This window comes from Heterocephalus glaber, unplaced genomic scaffold (assembly GCF_053883595.1).
Source record: "Heterocephalus glaber isolate CG9 unplaced genomic scaffold, H.glaber_assembly_v1.0 deba00000546, whole genome shotgun sequence".
Classification (NCBI taxonomy): Eukaryota; Metazoa; Chordata; class Mammalia; order Rodentia; family Bathyergidae; genus Heterocephalus; species Heterocephalus glaber.
Window position 1 is genome coordinate 23,355,834 of NW_028258147.1, and position 22,401 is coordinate 23,378,234.

A 22,401-nucleotide genomic window follows, 5' to 3' on the forward strand; every position below is an offset into this window, starting at 1 on the left:
CTTTCTACTGCATATATATATATACTTATATATATATATTTTATATGTATTTTATCTGTATAATATATATTTTATTTTATATACATATATAAAATGCTTTTAATGATAAATGCTTTTAATAATAAAATAGTTTATAAGACCTCCAATACTGTTGGTCACTATCCATAAAGTTGAACTCTGCATAACCCCTCCATTGAGCCAGCTGCTCCATCAGAGAGGCTGGTCTAGGGAATGGACATGCAATCCAAGTGGAGTCTGAAAGTGTGTCACTGAGCATTTTTAGAATTGTGTCTGACTCAAAACCCTACTTTGCTGGCAAGGATAAAAGGATGAGCCTAGAGGTGTGGTCACTTCTCCCCAAACTGACTTTCATTTAGGATTAATTAAACTAATATACAGAGAGAAGTTGAGAAATTGAGAAGAGAAACAAAGAGTGCTTGATTGTAGCTGCTGTACTACACAACTGCAAGATATCTCTGGATATTGTTCCTGTTTTCTTTAATAATTTAGTATGGCTAATATCACATCTTTGTCTTGACTAATGCATACTTCTAGCTAAAAGTTTCTCCTTTTAAATCTGGTACATTCATTTCTCTGTCTCTCTTTACATGATGTTTATAACACCAGTTGTTATTAATATTCTTTTATCTATACCTATTGATTCAGCTTTATAAATCTTTTTTTCTTGGTCCCAGGGATCAAACTCAAGACCTTGCCCTTGTGAGGCAGGCATGGCACCGCTGAGCTAAATCCCTGGCCTAAATTTTGTAAATCTTGAATGGTCTTATTCTATGTTTAGTGGTGTATGCTGGGCACTGTTTTTGTTTTTGTTTTTGTTTTTTGAGACAGCATCTCACTATGTAGTTCAGGCTATCATTGAACTCACTATGTAGCTCAGGCTGGCCTTGAACTTGCAGCGATCCTCCTGCCTCAGCCTCTTGAGTACTGGGATCACAGGTGTGTGCCACTACACCTGGCTGCACGTTGTTAATTCAGAAGTAAGTAATATACAGTGCCTAAGTTTTAAGGTCTCATACTACATGGATAAGCAGACATGCTGGCACAAAGAAGCAATGTCATGATTAGAATTTTAGTAGAAGAAAAATTATGGGAGCAAAGGAAAGAATTCAGAGCTTATGTAACCATACTTTCAGTGGGATTTTACTAAAATGTTACAGTTCACATTTATTTATTTCTTCTGTGAATTAATGTCACATCTCATTTTGCCACTTAATCCTATTATTTTATTTTGTTATTTAATAGTTACATGGATGTATATGTCTTTTCCACAACTACATTTTTAAGTTCTTGTTGGGGGAGGGATATGATTTCCTTTTCCTTTGTACTTGCCCTAACATCTACCACATTGGGTGTTATACTTACTGGAAGATTAGATAACTCTCAGAATTATAGATTTAGAGTTATTAAAAAAAGACTTCAGAGAGTCATTTTCCCCTACAATAGGGAACAACTCAAGTGGTTTTTAAATGATTGCTTACAAATTTCTAAAGTCATTTAGTGAAACATTTAATTAATTTTTTTTAACCTCTTACTATTACATTCAGGCTGGGCAATTCTTTGTCGTGGGGACAGACTCTCCTCCACATCATCTAATGTTCATCACTGACCTCTATTCACTTGATGCCTGTAGTACCATCTATTGGGAGAGGGAACTTGTTCCCAACTTTGACCTGTGCCCTTATTCTTCAATTCCTCATCTCCTAGTTCCCTTTTACCATTAACTACTGCACAGAATATCATTCTTATATATTTGTCCTTTTATGGGTATATTTTCCAGAATTGAAATTATTCTTATATTTAATAAAGTTTAAGAATATCAGAATGCACTGCAATCAGATGTTAGAAAAAATGTTATAATGAAACAATCCAAATACTAAAAAAGTTGCGTTGAAATAAAGGAATTATAACATAGCAAGGAAAAATAGTTTACACTGGACTGGGATTCTTTTCTCTGTTAGTGCATTCTTCTCCTGAGCACATTGAACTCCTGTGGTCAAACCTCCTATGGCCTCTCAGAAGAGTATTGATATATCAAATCTTTCCTTGCTGCATAAAAACTACCACAAACATATGAACTGGAAACAGAACATATTTGTTATCACACAGTTTCCTCATGGCCAAAAGCCTGGGCAAGGCCTAACTGGTCCTTCACTCAAGTTCTCACAAAGCTACAATGAAGGGTTGGTGCTAAGGAGAAATCCAGCTCTGTATTTATTTGGGTAGTAGGCAGAATCCATTTCTCTGGTTCTGCAGGTCTGAGGGCCTAGCTTCTTACTAGGCTAGAAGTTGCCCTCTGGTCTTATAAACCACTTACATTTTCCTCCCACTCTTCTTTAAGGACACTAGGAGGGTATCTCCCCTGTCAGTTGGTCAATGCAGTTTCACAGGATTTAATGTAGCCAAGGTAACCAAGGGAGTGATACCACATTATTTTTGCCATATTCTATTCTTTTTGCTTTTTAAAGTAAATCAGAACTTCTGCTTATACTCAAAGAAAGAGATTATAAAAATGTCTGTCTCATGAAGTTGTTGATTGAAAGTAGGAATCTAGTAATCCAATTAAAATTGACTAATCTGTTATGTTTCATGCAATATTCTTTAAAAAATATACAATTGGAACTATTCCTCTTCCACTGCTTATAACATTCTAATGGATTCCCAACATGCTTGGAATAAAAACTAAACTCACCAAATTCTGAGTTGATCCCTGTTAATTATCTCCTAAAATTTCCCCCTTTCCTTTATATTCCAGCCACACTTTAAATTGGTCTTTGGTGTAGGCATCTGAAGTACTTATTCCTTCTCCTTAGTTATCTTCACCGGATCAACCTTACTTTGAATAAATGTCATCTTCCTGAAAAGTCAACTGCTTGATCTAGGATTTTGCCAGTTATGACTTAGTGTATCATAAGTTGGTTTCTATCTTCTTTTTAGACTTGGCCATTGGTGATATTTTCTTCCAGTTAGCTGACTCCCCTTCAATCATAGAAAACAAGTTTCCTGAGAACGAAGTCTGATGTGTCTGACTCATGTGCAGTATTCAGAGACATTTGTCTGATTGAAGATGCTAAGCACACACTTAAGAAAATTATGGCCCTGCATAAATCTCCAGTGGAAACTTCTACTACCACTAAAGAAATCACATTCACCTCTTTAAAATGTTCACTTTATTTTTTTCTTTTTGTTTTTTCTTTCTTCTTTTTTTCTCTTTTCCCAAAATGCTCACTGTAAATTAGCTGTTTTTAGTTTGACTCCCTATATAATTTAATGAGAAGTATTGTGACTTGTAATGCTTCAAAAACCTCTACAAAACCTCATGCTGTACATAATGTCTGGTGCCAAATAAATGTTGATCGTTTTGTGATAACATGGTGACTTTTCATCAGTATGCAATCATGGATAACTACTTGTACTTACTGATCAACAAGATTTTTGACTGTAACTTAAATATTAATAATTATAGTGTGGACAATATGATTAGGTATTTTAAATGATTAGGTATTCTAAAAAGAAATAGTGAAGAAACATATGGTAATTGCAATATCTTTATCTTCTTAGAGAAACCTATGTATTATAATGCCATGTTTAAGATTTATATTGTCAATATTTGGCTTAATAACAATCATCTCAGTGGTTTTAGTGATTTGAAGAATATTTAACCAATTTTGAATACTACCATTTTTTAATGATAGAACCATTAAAATCTTGGTTAAATAAATATATTTTGAGGCCAATTCTAGCTTGTGCAAGGCTGCCAAGTGATGATTTTGACAACAAGGTTGGTTTTTGTTTAGAGTACAGCCTGTACTCCTGCCAGTGTGGACTACAGAAATAGTGATCAAGATGAATAATGGTTGCAAAGGGTTTGTATTTTTTTGAAACATGAGACCTATTCAACATTGAAAAATATATATGCTTTAAAATTTGTCTTAAAATTAAGTTATCTTCAGTCAATCCTGCAAGGTTAAGAATAAAATCAAACTACATCCTTGTGAAGGGAACAATCCAAGGGGAAGAGATGACAATCCTAAATATATATGCACCAAATACGAATGCTCCCAACTATACAAAACAAATATTAATAGACATGAAAAACCAAATAAACACTAACACATTTGTAGTGGGGGAGCTCAATACCCCACTATCACAAACAGACAGATCATCTAGACAAAAAGTTAACAAGGAAATTCTAGAACTGAACCAAGCTATTGAACAAATGCACTTAATAAATGTTTACAGAGTGTTCCACCCCGCAAAATCAGAATACACATTCTTTTTGGCTGCACATAGGTCATTCTCCAGAACAGACCACCTGCTAGCTCATAGGACATGTCTAAGTAAATGTAACAGAACTGAAGTTACCCCCTGTATATTATCAGACCATAGTGCAATAAAATTGGAGATCAATAACCTAAGAAACCGCAAAACCCCAGCAAACACATGGAAACTGAATAACACCCTCTTGAACAACCAATGGGTCACAGAAGTATTTAAAGAAGAAATTAAACAGTTTCTACAAGTAAATGAAAATGCCAGTACAACATACAGGAATCTATGGGACACAGTGAAAGCAGTTCTACACGGGAAATTCATAGCAGTGAATGCCCATATTAGGAAAACAGAGAAAACTCAGATAAATAACCTATTGCAGAACCTCAAGCTCCTAGAAAAAGAAGAGCATAACGAATCCAAAGCTTGTACAAGAGAGGAAATTATAAAGATCAGGGCAGAAATCAATCCAATGGAGACTAAGAGAACAATACAAAAAAATCAATGAATCAAAGAGTGGGTTTTTTGAAAGAATAAATAAAATAGATAAACCTTTAGCCAACCTTATCAAAAAAAGGAAAGAAAAGGCACAAATACATGCAATTAAGAATGCAAAAGGTGAAGTCACAACAGATCCAACAGAAATCCAGAGGAGAATCAATACCTACTTCGAGAACCTCTACTCCAATAAAATGGAAAACACAGAAGAAATGGGCAGATCCCTAGGTACATATGAATTGCCAAAGTTAAAGAAGAAGATATAGAAATTCTAAACACCCCAATTACAATGAGTGAAATTGAAAATGTAATAAAATATTTACCAACAAAGAAAAGCCCAGGTCCTGATGGCTTCACTGCTGAATTTTGCAAGACATTTAAAGAAGAACTAATGCCATTACTCTTTAAACTCATCAAGGAAATTGAAAGGGAAGCAAGGCTTCCAAATTCATTCTTGGAAGCAAATATGACTTTGATTCCAAAACCAGGGAAAGACCCAACCCAAAAAGAGAACTACAGGCCAATCTCCCTAATGAACATAGATGCAAAAATTCTCAACAAGATACTGGCAAACAGAATACAAAGGGTCATCAAGAAGATCATACACCCTGACCAAATCGGATTTATCCCAGGGATGCAAGGATGGTTCAACATCAGTAAATCAATAAACGTAATATACCATATTAACAGAGTCAAGGACAAAAACCATATGATCATCTCAATAGATGCGGAAAAAGCATTTGACAAAATCCAGCACCCATTCATGATAAAAAGTCTACAGAAAATTAGAATAGAAGGTCTTTATCTTAACCTGATTAAGGCTATCTATGAAAAACCAACAGCCAACATCATACTAAATGGTCAAAAACTGAAAACTTTCATGCTAAAATCAGGAACAAGACAAGGATGCCCACTATCACCACTCCTGTTCAATATAGTTCTGGAAACATTAGCCACAGCAATTAGAGAAGAGAAATAAATAAAAGGAATAAAGATAGGAAAAGAAACTGTCATTATTTGCTGACGATGTGATACTTTGCATAGAAGATCCAAAAAACTCCACCAGAAGACTTCTAGACTTAATTGACAGATTCAGTAGAGTAGCTGGATACAAGGTCAACACTCAAAAGAAGTAACAATAGCCTTCTTGTACACAAATAACAGACTCACTGAGAGAGAAATTAGGGAAACAATTCCTTTTACAATAGCATCCAAAAAAATGAAATAGCTAGGTATCAATCTAACAAAGGAAACAAAAGACCTCTACACTGAAAACTAAGGCACTCTGAAAAAAGAGATTGAAGACGATACCAGAAAATGGAAAGACATCCCTTGCTCCTCAGTAGGAAGAACCAATATAGTCAAACATATTTTCTTATCAGGAGGCAAGATTGAAACTTGAATTTATCAAAGCACACTTAAATATGTGAGGATTCATAGAGTTACTTATCGCATATTTTGTAACACAACAGCTTGAAAAGAAGAATGACAACATTTATATATAATTCAGATGAACTTGGAAAAATGCTGATAAGGAATCTCTAGTACATGTTTATTCCAGGAAACTGAACCCTTAACTGAAGGAGCAAAGCTAAAGGAAGATGATTAATCTTCAAGACTGATGGTGTTTGACTAACAGCCATCCTCTCTGAGATATATAAATGAATTTTCAGCAATCAAAATCATCTACTTTAAAAGTAGAACCAAAGAATATGTGTGCATTTATTACATTTCCTTAGCAGCACTGTTATTTTTTAACAAAGAACCTCAAAATTATTAGTTGTGGTTAGATTTCTAGAATTACTGATCAAAATCTGTCCTGGGGAAGATTACCTAAATAACTTTTAATCATACATAGTGACAAAGAGTTTTAATTAGTTTTAGCAAAAGGAACTGCATAAGAATAAAAAAGGATAACTTCTTTTCTTATACAGCACACATTTTTTTTGAAGCTACCGTATTAACTATCTTTTCATGAATTATACCAAGCTTACAGCATTACTTTGAGGAACACAGTACTTGTACGAGGTTTCAAGGAATTCTTTCTATACTATGAAGAATGAGAGAGAAGAAAGTTGTTTTCTTCACTATTCATTATAGTACACAGGGCCAAACATTGTGATTTATTTTAGTTTTACATTAATAAATAAAACAATGATTTCTTGTACTTGGTTGTTTTCTATCTATAGAATAAGTATTTTTTTTAAATTTACTTTTCAGAATAACTTGTGCTAAGTCTCTGAATGAAGTGTTCAGGATATAATGAGCAAGAAATTTCCATAGTTTATTTTGTTAGGCCCTGTTTGAGGAAGTGTTCTTTAAGATTTGAAAGGTGAGATAAAGAAATCACAGAGTAAAAAAGTAAATGAATGTAGCGTTACATAAGCTGAGAAAGGAAGAGAAAGAAGTTGCCTATGGCATCACTTTGTGCAGATAAGTTAGTTAAGAACCATGACACATAATCATTTGATCCAGCAACAGAAAATTTGTGAATTGTTTTAGTAAGAGCAGCTACAGTTGAGTAGTAGAGAAGAGAATTCAAATTCCTCAGATGAGGAGTGAATGAGAATAGGAAAGGGTAGTAAAAGAGAAACCATGAATTTGGTCAATCTCTAAAATAATTTATTTAGCCAATTTTATATTATTGTACTATTTACTTAACAGAAAGAGTATTAAATAAAAACACAGTAAATTACTACAATTGTAAATTATGACAAGGGAGTATTACACAGTGATTAAAAGTGATGTGAAATAATATTTAATGATGTACATCAATGCTCAGTGACTTATGAACTTAAAAGCACAGTAGGAAATTGAATATTCAAATATCTTTAAAAATGTATATGTGACTATAATACATTTGCCTATGATGTATAAAAATAGAAAAATATGTCAATTATACATAACATATTTACTATATGTGTACATATGTACGTATATATAACTGGACTAGAATACACTGAAATATAAATAAGAGCTCAGTGTGAAAGTTTTATTGACATTAATGTTTTGTAATGAATATATACTATTTTCATAATCACAATTTAAAAATTAAATATTGTAAATAGACATCATAAAGTATATGAAATCAGATATGATTCAAATCTATGCTCTGATATTCACTAATTTTGTTTTTTAGAATTAGACTTTCATCCTCTGTGAAATAGGAATCATAATAGCATCTTTGTGTAGTTTGGAGGAAAATCATATTGGTATTGTATTCAAACTCATAATACTTTAAAAATTAGTCTTGAATAACTTGCCATAGATTTAAAAATATAAATATACCCCCAGTTTTACATTATATATTATATATATGTACATATATGATACATAATATATGTACATATATATATGGAAACAATACTGCAAAAATTAGGGATAGCAAAATTTTTAGGTAAAGCTAGTAAAATTACTGGATAATCTAATAACATAAAATTATTATTTATAAATAAGCTATAATGTACACATCAGTGAGTCAGTATTATATCCACATTTTTAGAATAAAAGAGTAATTTTTATTAGGAGAAAAGCTTTATTACTCAGAAATCATTAATAGATATTCTTGTGTAAGCTACAGTAATCAAATATGGTCCATTTACAGGTTAAATCTACTCATAACTGTGCTTCTGGAATTTTAGGGTAGAAAAACTCTTAAAAGCTGACAGAGTAAAATACAGAGGTCCATTATAAATTGGCACCACATAAATAAAAAGTAGAGATTTTCCTATATGGCTTTATGAAAAGCAAAGCCAGGTTATTCAGGTTAGGTGAGGAAAAAAAAACCTGATTTCTTTTCTTCTCATGATAAAATTTTTGTAGGTTTTGTAGTAAAATTTATTTCTTCTTTAAAGGTAATTCTAAATGGAAATAAAGTTTTCTATACCTAAGGCTAAAATAAAATTGTGACTCAAATGGAAATGGAATTTCTCTCATGAACCCTCTAACATAAACCCAGGTTCATATATTTCAGCTTCTTACTTAGTTGTTTTATAAAATGGTAATCCAAGTTGAATGAGTAGATGTCTATTTATATTGAAAACTCTGTGTAACACATATGTACACTAATCATTATTTTGAGTTTTTATTAAATCTTTGCTTTCAATATAATGTGTTTAATTACAAATTTATATTTAATTTTAAACTGAATTCACCTTGTAATGGTGAGTAAAATATATACAACAAAATTTTAACCACTTTTCAAGCACCTAATTCAGAGGCATTAAATATCTCAAACTACTGTGTAATCACTACCACTCACTACTTCCAGAAATTTCTCATCATCTAAACACAACTTTGTAGTCATTTTCTCCAAACATCTGTTATTTTTCATAAAATAACAGTTTTAGTAAACTAAAAATTTGCATACTATATAATCTACAAACTTAAAGTGTATGATTCAGTAGATTTTAGCATATTGACAGAGTTGTACAACCTACCACAATGAAATTTAGATCATTTTTGTTATCCCAAACAAAATACTCTACCTACTATCATCTCCCAATCCGTTGCCCCTAAATCTAGGCCGCCACTGAGCTACTCTATATCTTCATAGATTTTCCTGTTCTGGAAATTTTTAAAAATTCAAAATAGACCATGTTCATAGCAAAAACAAAGCCCTTAACATATCCAAAGGAATAGCAATCTTGCAATATGCATTCTGACAACATATTGAAGTGAAATAAGAAACGGACAGCAGAAACATACTTAGAATACAATAACTTTTTTTTGCTCTCCTCTTTTCTATTAACTGTCTTTTATTTCATACTTTAATTATATATTAACTTTTTAATATGAGGGAAAGCATGTGATATTCAAGCTTGTGTATCTGATTTATTTCACTTGACATTATAGTCTCAAGATGCAACCATTTTCTTACAAATACCTGAAGTTTATCTTCCTTTAGGCAGAGTAGTACTCCATTGTGTATAAATATCACATTTTCTTTATCCGTTTATCTGTTAATGGGCATTAAGGCTGTTTCCAAGATTCAGCTGTTATGAGTTTGTGCTGCTGAAATATTCATATGTATACTTCACTATGGTGTAATATTTTTTGGGAAGATGCTTAAAAGGGGAATAGCTGAGTCAAATGGAATTTCTATTTTTAATTTTTATGGAATCTCTGTACTGATTTCCATAGTCATTGTACCAGTTTACACTCCCACCTTTCTCCCCACAGCCTTGCCAGCATTTGTTATTGGTTGATTTCTTGATATCATCCAGTCATTCTTTCAGGGTGAGATGGAATCTTAATGTTTTAATTTCCATTTATTTTCTTTCTTTTTTTTGGAGGGGATACCGGGTATCGAACTCAGGACCTTGCACTTGTGAGGCAGGTGGCAGCACCACTGAGCTAAATCCCCAGCCCTTAATTCCCATTTCTTGAATGGCCAGCAATATTAAACATTTTTTCACATATTTATTACTCAATTGTATTTCTTGATCTGAGAAATATATTCATTACAGATGCCAATTGTTTAATTTGGTCTTTAAATTTTTGGGCGTCTAATTTTTTAGATGTTCCTTATATGTTCTAGAAGTTAGTCCTTTGTCTGAGGAGTACCTACAATTTTTTTCCCATTCTGTAGGTTGTCTTCTTCACTTTGTTGGTGATTTTCTTTGTGTTGAAAAAATTTTTAATTTAATGTGATCCCATTTGTTGATTCTTAGTATTTCTTGTGCAACAGAGGTTTTATTTACACTTTGCCAATATCTGTGTCTTTGAGAGTTTTATCTATTTTGTTTTCCAGAAGATTGAGTGTTTTTGTTCTAATGTTTAGATCTTTGATGCATTTTAATTTTAGTGTATGGTGAAACATATGGGTATTAGATCAAACTTTGGGATATGAATAGCCAGTTCTCCCAGCACCATCTGTTAAAGAGGTTATCTTTCTTCTAGGAAGGGGATTTGGCTCCTTTGTCAAAGATAGCATAACTGAGTGTACCTGGAGTTGTTTCTGTAACTTCTATTCTGTTCCAGTGATCCACAAGTCTGTTTTTTCTCTAATATCACACTGACACTGTCTCTATGGTACCTCTATGGTTTGGTATATAAATTGAGGTCCATGATTGTGGTGCCCCCTGCTATGCCCTTGTTCTCCAGAATTATTCTTGTTATTCTAGGTCTCCTCTGGTTCCATATGAATTTTAGGATTGCGTTCTCCAGTTCTGTAAGAAATATTATTGGTATTTTGATTGGGATTGGATTAAATCTATATAACAGTTCGGGAAGTATGCCCATTTTAACTATATTGGTTCTGCCTACCCAGGAATCGGGGATATGTTTTTATTTTCTGATAACCTCTTTGATCTCCTTTTACAGAGTACTATAGTTTTCATTGTAGAGGTCTTTCATTTTCTTGACTAGATTAATTTCTAAGTCTTTCATTTTTTGATGCTATTGTGAAAGGTATTGTTTCCCAAATTTCCCTCTCAGTGGTGTACAGGAAATGCTATTGATTTTTGAGTGTTGACTTTATATCCTGATAAACTACTAATTTTTTAGGGTCTTCCATGTAGATCATGTCATCTTCAAATAATGATAATTTAACGTCTTCTTTCCCTATCTATATCCTTTTTATTTTTCTCTCTTATCTAATTGCCCTAGCTAGTATTTTGAGAACTGTGTTGAACAAAAGTGGTAATAGTGACCATCCTTGATTTGTTCCTGATTTTAGAGAGAAAGCTGTCAGTTTCTTTCCCTCACGTATTATGTTGGCCATTGGTTTTTTCATAGATGGCTTTTATCAAATTAAGATAAAGACCTTCTATTTCTATTTTATTGAAGGTTTTTTTAATCATGAATGAATGCTGGATTTGTCAATTGATTTTTCTGTGTCTATTGAGATGATCATATGGTTTTTATCCTTGCTTCTATTGATGTGATGAATTACATTTATTTGCATACATTAAACCTTCCTTGCATCCCTGGTATGAATCCTACTTGGTCATGGTATATGATCGTTTTGATGATTTGCTGCATTCTGTTTGCCAGTATCTTACTGAGGTTTTTTTTCTGGGTTCCTGTCACATGGGGGATTGTTTTCAGTCCTTTGACTTTCTGTCTGTGAATTTCCTTTTGAATTGACTATTTTCCTGTATGCTGCAAATTGTTGGGTCTTGTTTCTTGATCCATTCTGTCAGTCTGTTTCCTTTGATTAGTGAGTAGAGACAATTTATATTGATGATTATAACTGAGATATATTGGCTTAACCTTGTTATATTATTTTCTTCCACTTGGTTCCCTGTCCTTCCCTTCTGTTTTATTGCTTGACCTGCCTGATGACTTCTTTCTATTGGTGATCTTGAATTTGTGCTTTTCATTATCTCTTGGTAAAATATCCTTCAGGGCATTTTGTAGAGCTAGTTTAGTGGTCATGAATTTTTTCAGTTCTTTGTCATGGAAGTGTCTTACTTTCCATTGAACTTGAAAGATAGTTTGTGAGGGTACATCTTGGTTGTAGGCTATTTTCTTTTAGAACCTGAAATACTTCTCTCCAAGCTCTCCTTGACTTAAGGGTTTGTGTTGAGAAATCTGCTGTGATTCTGATGGGCTTTCTTTAATATGTGATTTGTTTCTTTTCTCTAACATTTTTTAATATTCTGTTCTTGTGTTGAATTACTGAAATCTTGACTATTATTTGCCTAGGTATATATTTTGATCATGGCTTATTGGAGTTCTATATTCCTCACTTATCAGTATTTCAAATTCTTTTCCCTGTTTGGAATTTTTGGCCACTACTTCTGTGGGTTTTTTTTTTTTTTTTTTTTTTTTTTTTTTTTTTTTTGGTACTGGGGATGGAACTCGGGACCTTGGACTTGTGAGGCAGGCAGTGGTACCACTGATCTAAATCCCTGGCCCAGCCACTTTTTTTTTTTAATGTCATTTATGCTATCTCCTGCCTTTTCATGGACTCCAATCAATTCTATATTATTCTTTGGATCTTTTAGCAGCTATTGGATTGGTTTCATGTGATTCCTTGGTATTTTTAGGAAATATTTCTTTCAGCTGGGTGTGGTGGCACATGCCTGTAATCCCAGCACCCTGGAGCCTGATGCAGGAGGATCACCATGAGTTTGAGGCCGGCCTGAGCTACATAGTGAAATCAGGGCCAGCCTGAACTACAAAGGGAAACCCTGCCTCAAAAAAAACAAAAACAAATGAAAACTCCAAAAACATCAAAAAAAGAAATCTTTCTTTTCATGATCACTAACCACAATCCTGTCTTCTATATCTGATATTCTATCTTCACATTGGCTCATTCTGCTTCTTGGATATCTGCTTGAATCTGTTTCATGGATTCCATTTCCTTCCTATGCTGGTCATTCATGGTTTCTTTCATTTTCCTAATCTGTATATTTTTTTAATCTATATCTGCTCTAGATTCACTAATTATGTCTTTCATTATGGTCACCATCTCTGCAGTTATTTGAGAAATTATTTCTGATTGGATTTTTTTCTAGAATCTCACTCATCTGCTTTGTTACTTCTGCTGTTACCACTTAAGAGAGTCCAGGTGGGTGGCTTTCAAATTGTTACACATCATTGCCTCCTGGATCTGCCTCTGGTGAGGTTGCATCTTGTTTAAATGTCTTCTCAGTTTCTTTTTTAACTTTTATCTAAGTTTAATTCCTGGGTTGATGCTTGTAGATTGCTTATGGTGAGTAGCTTTATTGCTAGTATTTAGAACCCTTAGGAAATCATTACCTCTCAGAGGTGTCTTCCAGGTATAGCTGGCTTTTGGGTTTTGAGTCTGTTGCAAGGTCCTACCTCTTCAGCTTATTGGAGATGAGTAGTTGCCCCCTTCTTGGCCTACCCCTGGTTCTTTGGCACTGGCCTACAGTATTTTTTAATGATCCTTAGGCAATCTCAGTATTGGTATACCAGGAAGAACAACTGATTAGTACAATTACATCGCCTTGGCTAAAGTAGTATGATCAGCAGTAACAATAGCATCAAACACAGCCTTGAAAATGACAAACTGTGGTAACTATTAATTTGCCACCTTTAATCATATCAACTAGATTTGTGGTTATATAACAAAATCTAAAACAAATCTGAAAAATGGCTGCTGTAAGTAAGCCCTCAATATACCAATTTTACCCTCAGGAAGAAAATTTTAAAGGAGCTGGAGGGGGAAATAGAGAAATAGAAGAAGAGGAAGAAATTAGAGGCAAGGCTAGAAAACAAAGGCAGATCACACAAACTTTGGGAAACTGGTGAAGACAGGAGGGAAAGAGAGAAAGAAGAAATAAAAGCAAGAAGAGAACAAAACAACAACAAAAGGACTAGAAACAGTACTCACACTCATATGAAAGTAAGGACAAACAAACAAGAAAAAATAAAACAAAAACAGAAAGAAGGAAAGTGAGAAATTAGAAAAAAGGTGTAGATTTATTTTGATCATGGCTTATTGGAGTTCTATATTCCTCACTTATCTGTATGTCAAATTCTTTTTCTCTGTTTGGGAGTTTTCTGCTACTACTTCTGTGAGGTAATACTTTCTGTGAAGAAAATAAGGAAACAAAATGTCCACTTCAAGGTGTGTCTCTGCTAGCACTGGTAGACAATATGGGCAGTGTACAGATCTGTATTGATTAGTCCCAGGAACCCAGCCATAGCTGTATGGCAGTGTAATGGATAATCCCAGCAAGTCTGCACCTTTAGTTCCACTGAAGTTCAGGCTGGTTTCTGGATGTGAGGGTGGAACTGGGCCTGTGAATCCTGTAATAGTCCAAATCTCTGCCCCTTACTCCACTAGCTCAAACTTGGCTCCCTGACGTCTTGCTGATTTGAACTCCAACACTGACACTGGAAGCCACTATATGGAGTTAGCCCACAGCTGTTCTGAGTTTTGAGCTCAGTTGGTCTCTCTCCTGAAGAGTGTTCAAACCCCAACAACTCACCAATCACAGCACTTGCTGCATCCATTGTTGCATTTCACTGATGCATTTTTTGTGCAGGTCTCTGGGGTCGCCAGTAGTCACTGTTCATCTGCAGGTTTGAGCCACCCTTCCCACACACCAGGTTTGGGCTCAGGGAGGGAGTGCTGCCTAGTACCTCCTTTTTCTTTATTAGAGATTCTCTCTTCACTCTCCCCATGGGTTTCAATTCTCACTTCAGATCCTTTCTGGGTCCCACTTCCCTCCTTCTTCTCTTCCTCATGATGCTTTTTTTCCAGTACCTGGACACCATACCTCAGAGAGGGCCTCTCTCTGTGGCTCACCACTCTGCCATCTTCCTGGAAGTTGCCTTATTTTTAGTTTTGACATTGCTTATTGTCCCTCTTCCATTTCTGTGATTCCTCTTTTCCTTTCTATTATTTTTGTTTCTCATTCAGTCTAACAATTTACAACTTCAGTTTCACTAAAAAGTCATATAAGAAAGGTCTAAGTAAAAACAAAAAAATACAAAATGGCAATGATCAAATGAAATCTGATTTATCACTTTTTATATTCAACATATTCAAGTTGAATTGTCACTTAGAAAGGATGCTTCTTTTATCATATGGACTGTCTTTTGTCTATCCTCTTTTTTGGCAAGTAATCTATGACCTTCTAAAGGAAAGAGAAAGAATATTTTAAATATACAAGTAAAGACTACCTTTATCAGTAAATGTACCAAGAGATCAAAAGGGGAAATTTTTGTGTCTTCAATGATTCTTTGCTTAAATGAGGTGGCTGTTCACTTCTAGTAAGTCATAGAACTTTTAGTCTCAGCAAGAAATAATGCTTTAGTGGGCCTGAGATTTAGCTCAGTGGCACCTCACCTGCCTTACAAGTCCAAGGTCCTGATTTCAATCTCCAGTACCGCCAAAAAAAAAAGAAAAGAAAGAAAGAAACTGCTTTAGTTTCCCACTGAGTTCATGACTTAATCAGGACTTAATCATGTCCTAGAAAAAGCAAGTTTAATCGCAATATGTGCTGAACTGGTAGCATCTCAATGTGATTGAAAAAGAGGAAGCAGAGATCAGCTTGATAGGGATATGAAAATGAATACAGCTGCAAAGCTGGATCTTGCAGTGAATACATATCAGCATATCATCTGAAATATTTAGAGGAAAATGTCATGGATCAGGTAATTGAAGCCAAATGTTACAGCCCCATGTTTTCTTTGGGTTTAGTAACTTTGAAGTCTAAATGGTACAATGTAAAATATGATGGCATTCTGATCCAAGTGAACTGCCCAACAGCAAAGAATTCTACCCAGTGTTTGGGATTGAGATGTTGATATACAGTTACTACTATTCACTACTTCAATGGTAATAGCAAGAGTTAAGGTAAGACAGAATATTAGGACAAAGCAGAGAAGGTGTGATTCAGAGAAGTGTTCCTTCTCTATTTGAAAAACTGGTACTAAAATCTGAGATGAAATTGGAATCACATGTTTGTATGCATTGACACATTTCTGCAGAGATATATGTGTAGATTATGACTCTATGGACACTGACACAATACACCATGCTTATGGGTACATGACCTGTTATTGTTATAATCTCCATAAGATTGTAGATGGAGGGAAAACTAGAGATAAGTCCACTCAGCATCTCCTGCACACTATTCATTCCCACTCTTCCATGCCTTAGGAATATTTGGAAGATTATAAGGAAGATTAATTTTAGGACAAGATCAGCTGAAATATAGCAGCAACAGTTTTCTAACTCTTCAACTATCTTGGTTTAATTGTGCCAGTTCATTGGTGCCATTTGTATTTCCTAGCAACAGAGATTTCTTTCTATTGAAAGAGCATTTCTATAGTTTTCTATACTTGACACTTGTTTTGTAGACTCTTCTCTCTGACTTATCTCAAATACAAAAAATACTAATGTCCTCATCACAGAAGCTCTAGGATTTCTTGGCCTGACATTTTTGGAAGCTGTAAAGATCACATTAAAGGTGTTCTTTCTACCTTGAGATGATGAAAGTATGATATCTAAATAATATTATAAGTTTACAGCCTTGAAAATTGCTCCCTCAGTGGTAAGGAAAGCACTTTAAAAAATAAAAATGTGTGCAGATTATGCTCAATGGTGAATATGATTCATATGCTTTATTTTATTAAAATGAATTGGATCAGACATTTAATGGAAAATATTTCTGGTTTTAGAAATTTGCTCCATTTACTTTGTTTTGTTAGAAATTATTTGTCATGCATATAAATGCTTTTCAGTTTTTTGTCAAAATTATTTGAAATGCTCTTTAAAAAGTATATGCTCCCAGGCATGGTGGTGCATTCCTATAATCCAAAAACTTTGGGAGATTAAAGCAGGGGGATAGCAAATTCAAGTGCTGCCTGGGAAACTTAATGTTACCCTGTCACAAGATAAAAAAAGAAAGAATTTAAAAGGTCTGCAGCTGTAGCTCAGTACTAAGGCCTAGATTCAATTCCCAGTACTTAAAAAAAAAAAAAAAAAAGAAAGAAAAGGTGCGTGCGTCCTTCCCACCTTAGAATTGATTCTGAATCAATAGGTCACTCTGATCTGATTACAAAGATTATGAATCAGCTAGTTTTCAAGCTTGGACTCTTAAGCTAAGCTATCTGGATTGCCTGTCCCTCAGACACTTCCTCACCCCTGGATCTTCTGTAGTCTATTATTGAAGCAATTTAGCTGAATGAATTCAAACATGTGTGGATTGCCTTCTGAATGCTGGGGACCAGTGACCCAAATGAATAAAACATGACTCTGTTTTCAAGAGGTGTATCATACATGAGAGATGGAGCTCAATAACACATCATACTATGACAATATTTTATTAGACAAATCCAAAGTGCTATAGGAATATAAAAAAAAATGACACCTGCTTTGGGAGAGAAGAGGAAGGTATACTACTTTATAAAAATTATGACATGTGAGCTGGGTTGAAATAAGTTTCCAGAGAAGGAGAATAATATCCTCAAGAGAGAAAAATAAATAACCCTATATATTCAGAAAGAATGAGAAGTTGTGGTGGCTGGAGCTTACCATGTGTTAGCAGAAATCTAGGGAGTTAAAAAGGGTCCTATGCATTACAGTAAGAAGACTCTTTTAGTCTGTAGATAATAAGAAAGATTGTAATATTTTATTGAACATAATAACATGAACAGATGGATGACTGTAGCTACTTAGTTCTGAAAAGAAAAATAATGCCCTTAGATCTCTATGGCACCAAAACAGCAAAGTAACATTACTTCTTTTGAATTCATGTGCAGTATAAAATAATCATCTTTGAGTATTAAAACTAAGCTGATTTTAATAATTTCCATGTCTCTCCACCAAGACGCGCAAAGATTGCTGTTATCTGCTATTTGGGCAATATCACAAAAGACACAAACTCTATTTTTAATGCAAAATTGAAAAAAATATTGTTTGTGAACACCTGAAATGAAACATTGTCTTTTTTAATTTCTGCATTTTCCTGATAGAACGACGTGCTTATGTAGGGAATTTTAAACTGTAATTCAGCTATGACAGCCACATGTACTACAAAATTTCCCATGCACACCTCACCAAAGTGGCCTCTTCTTATGCCTGTCCTTCATTAGCTCTGAGTATTCTTTTTCAATCTTTAGGGATAGAGGAGAAAGAAAAAAAAATCTACGGACAGGCCAAGGAGATTCACTGGCTATATATAGAATAACCTTGTGCTGGAGAAAATCAGCTGCATGGAGAGAAAGGAGCTAAAACTTTTAGTGTATGTTTAATAGAAATAGTAGTAATATGAAATATAAGACAAAAGTCTTAAATTAAAGAAATACCTCATAATTCTAAAAGAAAAGTGTCGGGAATAAATGCAAAATTAATGATATGCTAAAGTAAAATTATTCTTTAGTGTCATCTATTCCTTTCTTTCATTGTTCTGTTGAGATCTATTATTTTAAGACTATTTTCTTAGGCAAGTTTCATGCCTCCCAAGACCTGCCAAAATAGTAAAATATTACCAAATTAGCATTGCTTGCTCATCATGAATGTAAGTTGTACATCTCTGTGGAATTTTCTGTTAGTATAAAATGGGTAAATATCATAGTGGCTTACAAAAATTATATTAAATAATATTTAAAAATATATATATATTTAAAATTCTATTCTTGTGGATCCATGAATCCTCCCTGCTTTAAAAAGTGGAAATACGAGAGATACTTTGTTCTCATGTTGTTTGGAAGCAATTTCATGCAGTTGTAGGGATTTTTTTTTTGACAACACTTTGATTATATAACCCTGTCCAGAAAAGTCCCCATCCCCCATCTGTTCTTTGTAATATTTTCTTTCCATTTTATTCCAGAAGATGCCAAGACGGCCTCCTGGTGGGTTACCTTGGTAACCCCTTGTGTCATGTTTTAGAACATCCCATGGCTGCAGCTTTATTTCTATTTGCATGCACTTCAGTCAGCTAACTGTGGATTATGAAGGCCTATTGTATAATCAACCTTTATTTCTTGCAAAATAAAAAACCAAATATTTAAAATTACTGTTTAATGCCACTCACATTTGGTACTGCAGATAGGAAGACTTTGTCCACTTATTTATTTTATAAACTTATTCTGAAATGCCATATGATTTAATACACAAAATAGAATACAGATAATATAACTGTGTGACTTGATCTCATCTTTGAAAAACATGTCATTTTATAATCTGTCAATGATGGTCATGTGAGGCTTTTTTTCATAAAATTTTTTTTGGGGGGGGCACCGGGGATCAAACTTGGGTCCTTGTGCTTGTGCAGCAGGCTGTGAAACCACTGAGCTAAATCCCTGGCCCTTCAATAAAACTTTTGACATGTCAATTTATGTAACATGGTAGGAATTAAAGATTATTTGATTAATCAAATGCAAATTTTGAACACCATCCAATCAAATATTAAAAATGTTTTTATATTTCACATTTTAAAAGTCATATACTTATAGTTACATTTTTAAAAATTAGTCATCTAATTCCTTTTGCATATGATCAAGATACTTTAATACGCATACTTGTGGAAAATAATTTACATTGTATTCATCTTCAAAGACAGAGTTTTGCGGTGTTATGAAAGGCAAGAAATATAGAAAGCTTGAAATTTGAGCAAAATTTTATACAAAGTTAGCAATAAAGCTGAAATGAAAAGTAATCTCCTCCAAGATACCAATATATCTTAGATATCAGAGTGAGAGTAAAGTATTGCTTTTTTCAAGAAGAAAAGTATCATGATGCATGTTTCAGTCTGTGAAATATTTTCTCTCTCTCTCTGTAAAGTTTGGCATACTATGATCATTTACAACATTCTGAGGAGAATACTCTACCATAGATTAGTGACTTTCCTCTGTTTGACCCAGATCCACTATTGCCTTGAAATTAATAACCTCTTTCTAAGAAAGAGTCTCTGAAGAGTTTTTACTGAATAATTTTGAATACCACTGTAAATTGAGCTCTCTTTCCCTCTTCTGTTCCTTAGGGGCACTGGGAGAGCCCTTCAATATGTGCAGGATAATTCAATGGCTCTTTTATAGTGTTTTTTTCTAGGCTCAATTATCCTTACTGTGGTATACCATTGCTTAGGATTTGAGAAAAATGATCATCAATTTTCTATTTACAAAATCCTCCCCCATCCTAAGAGTACAGAATTCTATGGTACAGCGAATCCAATAAGGATTCCTGTGTCTGAATATCATCCTTTGATGAATCTTCATAAAGCAAAGAGCTACCTTTAGAAGTGAGTTTGTAATGGACAGTTTAATATGAAATAAGGGCCTCTATTATGAGATGATGTTTTTTAAACTCCAAAGAGTAGTGAAACTAGTTTGATATCTTACTTTCTGGAGTAAAAAGCTTTTGAAGTGAATAATTAAAATTTGGAAGGACTGGTACCTAGACTAACCTAATTTTGATAGCCTCATTCAAATGCTTAATGGTAGATGAAGTATTAAAACACAAATTTATCTAATACAAGTCTTGATCTTAAAACACAGCTAAAGTCTTCTCCAAACTTGAGCTTTTCATAATATCTGTAATTGCATCTCATACTTGGTTTAGTTTAGTAGTTTCCCATGCTTGCATGCCAAAGACTCTCTTTGCTCCTATTATTATTACAGTACTGTTAACTATCTCTAAATATCTGGTATAATAGATTGTCTCTGGTTTTGAAGAGCCATAATTGAGAGTATTTAGCACATTTAATCAAACATGAGTTTTCATTTAAAATATTTGAGATGGATGGATTACTTAAAAACATCTTTCCCAGGTTATGTCACCTTGTGAGCCAATATTGTTCTATGCAAATGTCCTCTCATTTTGATTTTTTCACAACTTAATTGTGCCATAAGTTGCTTACTATAAATTGTACATATTAAAAGTGTATGATTTGATAAGATTTGACATATGAATACATCTGTGAAACTATCACCTCAATCAAGTTAGTGATCATATTTATCGAACCCAAGTTTTCTCGTACCTCTTTGCAATTCCCGCCCCCGCCTCCCGTTCTTCTGTGGGTCAGATCTACTGTCTGTCGCTATAGACTAGTTTGCAATTCCTAGAGTTTCTACAAATGCATTTATACGTATATATTTTTCTTTTTTTTTCAGTAGTACACATTTGCCACACATAATGATCACATTCATCATGGAGAACTTGTCCATGTAAATAATATATTAATTTTTTCCATTCACCTCCCCTCCCTTCAACCCTTCTTTCCTTCCCAACTTATAAAAGCTCTGTTTCAATTTTTTGTATCATTTTTTTGTTGTTGTTTTTTGTTTTGTTTTGTGGGGTTTCTTTTGGTACCGGGGATCAAACTCGGGTCCTTCTGCTTGGGAGACAGGCGGCGGAATCACTGAGCTAAATCCCCAGCTGGTCCTGTACCATTCTTTTAAAATAAATCACTTTTACTTTCTTTCATTTCCTTTTCCCTCCTCCCTTATTCTCCTCATTTGAACGATTTCTTCCTTACTTCCCAACATCTATCTTGTTTTTTTCTCCTTACTTACACTTTGGGTTTCTCATACAAGATAAATAATGTGATATTTAAACTTGTGGGTGTGATTTATTCTACTTAAGATTATGGTCTTGAGATGCAGCCATTTACCTAAAAATGTATCAAGTTTATACATCTTTATGGCAAAATAGTACTCCATTGTATACAAATACCACATTTTCTTTACCCATTCATGTGTTGATGGTCATATAGGCTGTTTCTAGCCTCACCAGCATTTGTTATTGGTTGATTTCTTGATGATAACCAGGTTTTCTTTCTTGAAATGAAATTTTATTATTGTTTTAATTTGCATTTCTCAATGAGTGATGTTGAACATTTTTTATGTATTTATTTGTTTTTTGTACTTCTTCATTACCTATACATTTTTGTCTAGCTTTTTCTATACATCATGATTATTTTGAGATTTATCCATGGTGAAGTGTGTATCAGTAGTTCTCTTACTGTAGTATTTTATTGTATGGAATTTATTTATCCATACACCTGATAACTGACATTTATAGTACCAAATCCTCATGGTGAATGTAATCAGTATATATATAGTATAATCATGTGCTAATAAAAATAAAAGTTACAAAGTAAGTAAATAAACCAAATAAAACTGTTATGAGAAATCATGTATATTTTTGTGTGAACTTGTGTGAGGATCTGAAAATATGATGAA